Source organism: Gobius niger, assembly GCF_951799975.1.
Source record: "Gobius niger genome assembly, chromosome: 4".
NCBI classification, from domain to species: Eukaryota; Metazoa; Chordata; class Actinopteri; order Gobiiformes; family Gobiidae; genus Gobius; species Gobius niger.
In genome coordinates this window covers 23,065,042-23,075,230 of record NC_136855.1, presented here as the reverse complement: position 1 = coordinate 23,075,230, position 10,189 = coordinate 23,065,042, and positions in this window count along the sequence as shown.

Genomic DNA, 10,189 nt, shown 5'->3' with positions numbered 1-10,189 from the left:
TTATGAGTCCTTTATTATTATATATCGTTATTATCAACATGGGCCAAATGAAAAATAAAATGAATGCTTTATTATAGGTGACAAGAACTGCAGAGACCCCAGAACAAAACAATGTGATTCTCTACATCTTCATAAAGTTTCAAGTTGATGTAAACAATTTTCTGTCTAAAGTTAATTGATTTTTACAGACCATATTCAGTCTAGCCACTGCACTGCAGCAATTGTTCCCATCCCTCAATAAACATTAAACTCTTATTTGCCTTATCTAATATATGATTTGTCTTTCTCTCTCGCGCTCCTATTGTGTGGCTGGTTACTGCATGCTTTGTCTTTTTCATTTTCTCCTTTCACCACACCCGCTATTGAGCGCCGCGCAGCCACAGCATTTGGATGCAAGATGAACTTTGATAAGAGTTAATGAGAAAGCGGCATTGTGCAGGCAAAGAATGGCTCGCCGCACTCAAGAGCATCCTCACGCTGAAATGAAGCGTGAAAACATGCTGTACTAATGCTCTGAACCATGGAATAGATGCAGGAAAAATATGTGCATAAAGCTCTTATTTGGCTGCGAAATACCATGGGTTCATAAACGGTTGTTTTTATTTAACCTTGGAGAAACCGTCAAGGGCATTTTTCTGTTTATTCTTTTACTTAGCATATAAATGTGTACTCATGTTGCTTAATTAATTATAATATTTTGTGCTTACAACTGATAGTAATAGCCACTGGAAAGAGTTCACAAAGGCTCCTCCTATGACCTGACGTTGGAAAAGTGACAGTTTAGATGTTTATCTTATGTCAGGACTTGAGAGCGTGCAGCCTGTTTAAATCAAGTGATGTCCTTCCAAACCAATGACACCGGCGACTAAACTGTGAACATCCCGAATGTGCCTCAGACGAAAGAAAATAGCCGCTACAGATAATGTCATATCACAATGCTAAAAATTAGTCATTTACATTTGTCACTTTCTCCACCATCTTCGAGGCTGGTAACGACTTGCATTACAAATACCTAGAGGATGGGCGGATAAGGAAACAACAAAATGATGTAATGTAGAGATAGACAGTAGATTGTGCAAGCTCTTTGTTTTCCTTAGCAGACAAAAGTGGCTCAATGACAGCAATAGAACCATAAGCCTATCAACGTTCTATCTACGATGATAGACAGTAGCATTGTTTCAATACGACAGAAATATTTATACCGCAATACAAAAAAAATCCAGTTTTTAAATTAACATTGGATGCATTGATGTAGTTGTCTGACTTCATAGCGTCTAATTGCATAAAACATAAGGCAATTTTTAAGACAAAACAGACTTTTGATAAAGACCATCCTAAAAAACAGTGTGCCGCAGCCTTATCAAACCAAAAACCCCGGTATTCATATTTTGCTTTATTCAAAAGAATGTGTCTTGTTTTACAGCTTAAAATTATATAAAATGATGTATAGCGATGTGAAATACTGATTTCAAGTTGTACATTTTACCAAACACGTGTACATTTCCTTTTAAAATATGTATTTCCTCAATGTACTTGTTTTGTGGACAGGCTGTCACGTATTTAGGAAATTGGGCTATTCCTCACAAAGCACAAAAACCTTTTCCAAACTCGCAGAAACTGAAGCCAACTGTGGTAGTTTCATTGACGAACTGACAGCGTGAGAGGGAATAGCCAGGCTTCTTGTACTGCAGGTAACAAGGCGTGGATTGGATTCAGGTATGAGAGTATCAGGTTACAGATGATGGACTGTTGGCTCCGCCCAAGAGAGGAAACAGACTCAGAAACAAGAGGGAGGGGAAGAGGGACAACACAGGACCACGACACAGGCTTTGGGGGTCCCCGTATACCAGCAGTGCATAGGGGGACCCCCACGGAGCCCCAGACCCCACTTTGGGAATCTTATAAAGCATAATTCTTGCCAGCATTTGTCAGCTGAAACGTTCATAATAATACAAAGTACCGGTATCTGCACAAATGTGGCTTTGTATCTGAGTATTGATTTTTTGACAACCCTAAATTAGATATAGACAGATAGAACATTTTAGGCATGCATGCATAGTCTTTTGACCTAGTTTTTTGGTATGAATGATTTGGTACTTTGAGAGGAACAGAGAGGACAAAGTCATATGAGCAATGCAGACCATCTGTAGAGGAGCACTGGTGCGCAGCATGAAGGAGTATGAGAGGGGGCAGTGCAGATCTTAATTGAAAATGACAGCTTCAATTAAAAATGTAATCATTCTGTCCGTTTTCTAATTAAAAGCGCGACGACTGATAGTTTTGAGTCATTAACTTCAAAAGAGCGCCGCGGCCTTGCAGGAGGGGACTGGATCATTTTCAGAGCGCAGAAGGACTGAGAGCTTGAGCTGCTGTGGCACTAGGGATAGAGATAATCAGCCCCTAAGACAGACAGTGAGCCGTTACATGATTATAACCAGGAAGACCTCAGTGTGTCGACCAGCACAAAGCACATCTCCCACTGTTATGATAGAGTGGCTATGGCAAGGACAGACTGCCTTTGTTATTAGTCCTCGTTTGACCCATAACAGTGGTACAAACCTTATTCTTTAACAAGCTGAGACAGACAAACAAGCCCATTACTGGAGTCCCGAGCACCGGTTGTTAGGGCCCTTTCGCTTAGATCAGTGGTTCCCAAAGTGGGGGTCCGGACCCCTTGGGAGATCGCGGGACACTGAAGTCCGGGTTGCAAGATGATTTTAAGACAATTATTTTGTTCAACTCTAACATTGAATTGTATGTATTTTTGATTGAAAACAGCATATCTTGGTGAATTTAAACCAAATATCAAAATGCAGTGTCCAAACTAATATCATTAAACCAGATGTAAATTTTTTGTATCCATCAGTTTTATAGTATTATAGATGTTAATTGCAGTTTACAAATGGCTCTTGACTGGGTGATTTTGGGGGTCGCGGCCTGAAAAGTTTGGGAATCCCTGCCTCAGATTATACAGTTTTGATGATATTTTACAAGAAAGATTTAGGTCTAATCGAGTAACTGAGGAGTCAGAAGAAAATTGTCCCATGGCTGAGTGAGGCGAGTGTAAAACAAATGCACAAATGTCACGTAGGGCTGTGCAATTAATCAAAATTCGATTGCGATTTTGATAATTACACTTGATGATTACAAAATTAGCATAATAAATAAATAATATAATAATATTATTGAAGAACACAAACAAAGACAAACAAACAATACGTAACAGTGACAATACATTTGACAAACTAACACAAGACAGAATTACAAAATACAGTAGACAACAGTCTTGACTAGGCAGACAACACAGCACTTTAGCACAATGCATTCCAAAAAGAAAAAAAAAAATTATTAAGGATGCCTTGCATTATTTCATGCCGAAGGGAAAATAATTCCAGCGGTATTCACGTGCCATGGCTCATGCTTTGGCCTGACATAAAACAAACAGCTCTGTGTGATGATGTCATCAGGCCGCGCAGCTCAGTTTGCTTGCGCAGGTGTGAGGACTGGCCAGCAGGAGGCAGGTGTGAAACAGAGACCTCTCCTTGAAATCATTTGTACTTTTATGACTGTTCAGAAAACAGAAAATATCCAGCATAGTTTTTTGATTAATAAAGTTAGACTTTTTTTAAAAATAAAGTTAGACATTTTTTAAAGGCAACAAATAATCTTTTGAATAATCAAGATTTCAATTATGACTAAAATAATGATTATAATTTTTTCAATAATCAAGCAGCCCTAGAGTCACGTGCATATTTTTGCATATTTGTGGACACAGAATGAATGTGCTGATGACAAAAGGAAAGCTGGAGTGAAGAATATCCAACTCACTTCTTGTGGTCTTTCACAGTCTATTGACAGTGATGTCTTTTCTCATTCCTAAAACTACCCATCAATATCAACTTACACTTTTCACCTGTAATACAATGTATTTATTTAGTTCCTGCAAAGGCTATAACAATCAATATTTTAAAATGTTGCATTTCACACCACTAATAAAGTCATTTAAAACACTAAACAACAAGCATTGATTTTTTCAACTTCAAGCATCATTAGGCAAGTCAATGGCGACCACTCACAAAATATGTTCGATCAATAGTTGCATTAGACATTGTTTTAGCTCCGAGCACTCGGGGATGAAGCGTGGAAAGTACTTTGTATGTTTTGCCAGCAATTTCTACATGTTTGATTAATCAGCTGTTAACTTTGAGAATTGCAGATTTCTTTTTATAGCACAGAACCATCTGCACACAGTGGTACTGTCCTCAAAAGGCTTTTGGGAGCATCTGTTCCCACTCTATGTCTTCATCCAACACATGAGCATATGTCAACACGCACATGGCATCCAGTAGTCCATATTTCCATCATTCAGACAGCGAATTTAAAATGCTTCACTTGGAGCTATTATAAAGGTGAATATTATGTGTTACTGAGATTCCTCGAAAGAAACTGCTAATGCAAATACTAATGGTATTTTATTGCTTATTGTTTTACAGTTTCATTCTGTAATGTTGTTTCTGAAGTGTTGATTCCTTTAGTTTTAATGATCAAATCTGCCGTACAGACATTGTCATAACCAGTATAATCCAAATAAAATGGGAATAAGCTAGTACACAGTTTTATTCCTAAACCTCAATGTAAAAAAAGATTGAATCAGGATAGGCCTCTGCACTAGAGGATGAGGAAGATCCAAATACAGAGACAAAAAATATTGTGTATATAAAAAAAAAAACTAATTCAATGTGTGATTTTTCTAGCTTAATTCCTGATGCAGCAGCGAGTGGTTGGTTAGGTTTGTTCCCGCAGCTGTTTGCTTCAGTGAGGAGGGCTCTCCCTGACATTCAGAGATAGGGCTCAGAGGATGATGAATGGCGCTGTTTGAGAATGCTCCTCACTTCAGCTGCTCCTGGTCGGGCCTGTCGCTTTGCATGCGCTCTCTCCGCTTCAGACACAAGTGACAGGTCGCTAATGCAAAGTTAACTGGCTTTCACACAGTCACTGTCTCACAATAATTGAATCCCCTTCCTCTAATTACTCATCACGGACTGGCCGGGACACGTTTGGACCTTCCTCTGACAGGGTGGTTTTTGTCCCAACTTGTGCCAATTGTCTGAGAGGCACATCACAAGCTTGGATGCAGAGCAATCCACTCAGTCCCATAAGGGCTCCATGGGAAAGGACGCCCATCCAGACCGAGGCAGAGGGCAGCGTTATCTCTCTTTGAAACGGACAGCATCAGAAGAGAACAACAAGGACAGACTTAAAACCTCCTTTTGGATGGAGAAACCTTTTATACACAACCAATTTCCTGTTGAAATAGAATTAATTTGTAAACCCAGTGCTCGCTGCCTTTGTTTGGCCAATCAAATAAAAGCTAAGGTCCAGGAAGTGATTTGAGAGTGTGTCTATGAGCAAACCAGCTTTATATATGTAAAAGAACACTTTGAACCATTACTACATCGATACTTCTACATTACACCTTAACATGTTCGTGCAAATAAATCAGAGTTGATACAATCTATGGTGTTAAAAAGAAAACATGTAACATATAACTAACATATAACTAGGGCTGTCACGACAATTACTATATCAACTTATTGTTCAATAAATGACAGATAAACAATACCTTTTTCGGCTAAATATATTTAAAAAAAAAATGCCATATTTTATTTCGTACCTACAGTTGTGTCTCATTGTATTTCATGTTCATTGTGGGATTTATTTTTTTAAATTAAGTATATTTACAACAGTGTTACAACCAGTGTTGGGGGTAACGCATTACAAAAACATATTATTTTGGGAATGTTTTTTCTTAAACTAAGGAATATAACATATTACTACAAAATACAGGAATATATTAGTCATTACATTTCAAGTAACTCGAGTTACAAGCGCATTTAAATGTGTGAATGAAAAAATGCCAATCTCCCCACAAATAAAATGCATCATGCTAAATCAAGTTGGACACTGGTGCATAAGATCTGCAGTTGTCTGTAGTTAATGTCCTCAAAACAAAACAAGAGAATGGGAAAAGTGAAGGAAAAGGAAATCTTTGACTGCAGTTTTGCTCCGTGGCATTATTCAGTTCATATTTTGCCAAAAGTAACTCAAAGTAACTCAAATTAGTGTAACTCAACTACATTTTTGAAACAGTAATATGTAATACAAATATACAACATTTTTAGAGCTGTAATCACTAATATATTAAGTAACTTGCCCAACACTGGTTATAACTGTCATTTTTAAGCTTTAGAGTTAATTTCTTTGACATTATAAGGTCTTCAATAATATTGTGTATCGTGATAGTTTCCTGCCTCAATAAATCAAACTTTAGATTTTATTATCGTGACCTATGGCCAATGTATTAGGGGTGGGCCATATCGTATCACATATCGTTATCGCATATCGTTATCGCATATTGTTATCGCATATCGTTATCGCATATTGTTAACGCATATCGTTAACGCATATTGTTATCGCATATTGTTAACGCATATCGTTAACGCATATCGTTATCGCATATTGTTATCGCATATTGTTATTGCATATTGTTATCGCATATTGTTATCGCATATCGTTAACACATATCGTTATCGCATATCGTTATCGCATATTGTTATCGCATATTGCTATCGCATATTGTTATCGCATATTGTTATCGCATATCGTTAACACATATCGTTATCGCATATCGTTATCGCATATTGTTATCGCATATCGTTAACACATATCGTTATCGCATATCGTTATCGCATATTGTTATCGCATATCGTTATCGCATATTGTTATCGCATATCGTTAACACATATCGTTATCGCATATTGTTATCGCATATTGTTATCGCATATTGTTATCGCATATCGTTAACACATATCGTTATCGCATATTGTTATCGCATATTGTTATCGCATATTGTTATCGCATATCGTTATCGCATATCGTTAACACATATCGTTATCGCATATCGTTATCGCATATTGTTATCGCATATCGTTATCGCATATTGTTATCGCATATCGTTAACACATATCGTTATCGCATATCGTTATCGCATATTGTTATCGCATATCGTTAACACATATCGTTATCGCATATCGTTAACACATATCGTTATCGCATATCGTTATCGCATATTGTTATCGCATATTGTTATCGCATATTGTTATCGCATATTGTTATCGCATATCGTTAACGCATATCGTTATCGCATATCGTTTTCGCATATCGTTATGGCATATCGTTATCGCATATTGTTATCGCATATCGTTATCGCATATAATTTTTTTAGATCGTTGTGGACACGACATAATTTATGAGACGCTCAGCTCCATCAGCAGTATAAACACTGACTGTAGAACACGGGGAAAGGTGCTTAAAAAGTAAAATGAAATGAAGGATGTAAACTGCTTGAGTAGATCATATTATCTTTTCACTGTGTCAGACCTATGGAAGTCACTGTGGGCCTTGAGTTGAATATTGTGAGTAATTGATATGACTCATACAGAGACAGACACTTCTATTGTCACAAGAGGCAATTTAAGATCAACAAATCGCTAAACCATTCTTCAAAATGTGTAATCTACCGCTGAGGAAGGTCCACAGTGATAGGACGTTCACTATCACTGTGAACAAAGGGAATGAATAAGAAAGATGACCAGATTGGGAGTTGCCTACACTTCCGCATGTCTCTTAGCGTTTGCGGGCCTATCAGGGCATAATGGCTTTTTCACGCCCAGATACTTGAGCCGGAGAGAGTGTGGAGTGCAGCACATTGTGAGGACGGTGACACGGAGAGAAAAGGGGAAAGCAGTGGGAGAAAAGGCGTTCAATGATAATATATGAGCTGTCTGCAGTGCTTTACCGTAGAGCAAAAAGAGTGCAGTGGTGCATTTAAAAAGGAGATTATCATGTCAAGATACAGTCCTACCTCGGTGAACATAGTCTCTGATTGGACACCAGAGCGGGGCTCGAGCTGTCTGGGGAGAAGAGTCTAATATGGGAACATGAGGATAAGAAAAGTAGAGACTTAGAAAATATAAAAGAAAACAACTAATAAATAATAATGATGATAAGGATATAGAAGGTAAGTACTGTACATCATTTAAGCACTTTATAGTTTAGTACAGTATGTTAGTGTATCATATTGAATATATGCATATTGACTTTTGGCTGACAGTTGTACGTGCATGCATGTATTTATTTATTTAAATAATGGGGTTGTTATCGCCAGCAATAACAGAATTCTGATTAGGTCTTTTCCTGATGAATGTTAAAGGGTTTAAAAATGCTAAAACTAAGTATTTTCACCCCCCTACATGTTCTAGCAATGGCCTAATGTGAAGAATGAGCCCAGATATATTCACCACAACTGCCTCTAAAATCCTGCACTGTCACTCAAAAAGGTGCTACTTCGGGTCCGAAGGGCCGTCGTGCACGCGCTTAATATAGAACCTGCAGTGATGCATAAGACCTGAGGTGGCAGTAGTGAGCATAAAATGACCAACTTGCATCTAGTCTCTTTAAGAGCAATGACGTAAAGCAACCACATAGGCCAGTTCACACAATTGCAAAGTTAAAAGAATAGGCCACCGTTTTTACATACTGAGATATGTTCTTACCTAACCTTAGCCGAGTTAATATATATCAGTCTGGTCTTTGTCCGTGCGCTCTGTCACGGAAACGGAGCACATACGCAGCCTCTCCCACATGTCATATAGCTCCAAAAAAGCTCACGATAGAAGCTACCAAGCTCTTCCACGTGTTCCCTATTTAAATAAAGTTACGTGAAGTGTTTTCATGCGAAGTATATTTACACAGAAATGTAACATGTCGATTTTATAAGCAGATAAAAAGGGGGACTATATTGTGAGGCGTAATGATACGAGGAGTAAAACGTCCGCGCAGTAACTCCTAAAGACTTCCCCCGCTCACTTCCGTCAATAACCTTACATGTTACATTTCTGTGTAAATATACTTCGAATGAAAACACTTCACGTAACTTTATTTAAATAGGGAACACGTGGAAGAGCTTGGTAGCTTCTATCGTAAGCTTTTTTGGAGCTATATGACATGTGGGAGAGGCTGCGTATGTGCTCCGTTTGCGTGACAGAGCGCACGGACAAAGACCAGACGGGGATATATTAACTCGGCTAAGGTTAGGTAAGAACATATCTCAGTATGTAAAAACGCTACTTATCCATTCTTAAATGAATAGGCCACCGTTTTTACATACTGAGATATGTTCTTACCTTAGCTTTGACGAGTTCTTTAGGACCTGTCTGGTCTTCACCCATGCCTTCAATCACGTAAACACAGCGCAGACGGCGTTAGCATTTAGCCTCTCCCTCTCTCCTCTATTGCTCCAAAACAGGTCAAGATAGAAGCTACCAAGCTCTTCCACGTTTTCCCTATTTAAATATGGTTACGTGAAGTGTTACACTACAAAGTATAATTACACAGAATTAAACAATGTGGATTTTCTAAGCGGATAAAAGGGGGAACTATATTGTAAGGCGTAATAATACCAGGACTAGTTCGAAATCCGCGCAGTAATCTTCACTTTAATGTGCGGATGCCAAATTACTCCTGGTATTACTATGCCTTACATTATAGTTCCCCCTTTTATCCGCTTAGAAAATCCACATTGTTTAATTTTGTGTAATTATACTTTGTAGTGTAACACTTCACGTAACCATATTTAAATAGGGAAAACGTGGAAGAGCTTGGTAGCTTCTATCTTGACCTGTTTTGGAGCTATAGTGGAGAGAGGGAGAGGCTAAATGCTAACGCCGTCTGTGCTGTGTTTTCGTGACTGAAGGCACGGGGGAAGATCAGACAGGTCCTAAAGAACTCGTCAAAGCTAAGGTAAGAACATATCTCATTATGTAAAAACGGTGGCCTATTCCTTTAAAGTGTATTTACACCAAATATCTTGCTTTAAATTAAAATCCTTACACCAGGTTAATTACACTGTTGTTATAGTCTTCTTACACTGTAGTATAGTCTTTTTAGAGTTTATTTACTTGTTCTTAAAGTGTATTTATCCCAAATGTCTTAAATTAAGGTCCATATTCAATGCATTCCACTGTTATTAAAGGTGCATTATGCAACTTTTTATGTTGATCTTTGTGTGTATTGCACTACCTTGTAGTGACGCAGCGGCTGTGTGAGGTCAGCATTGCACCCTTACTTT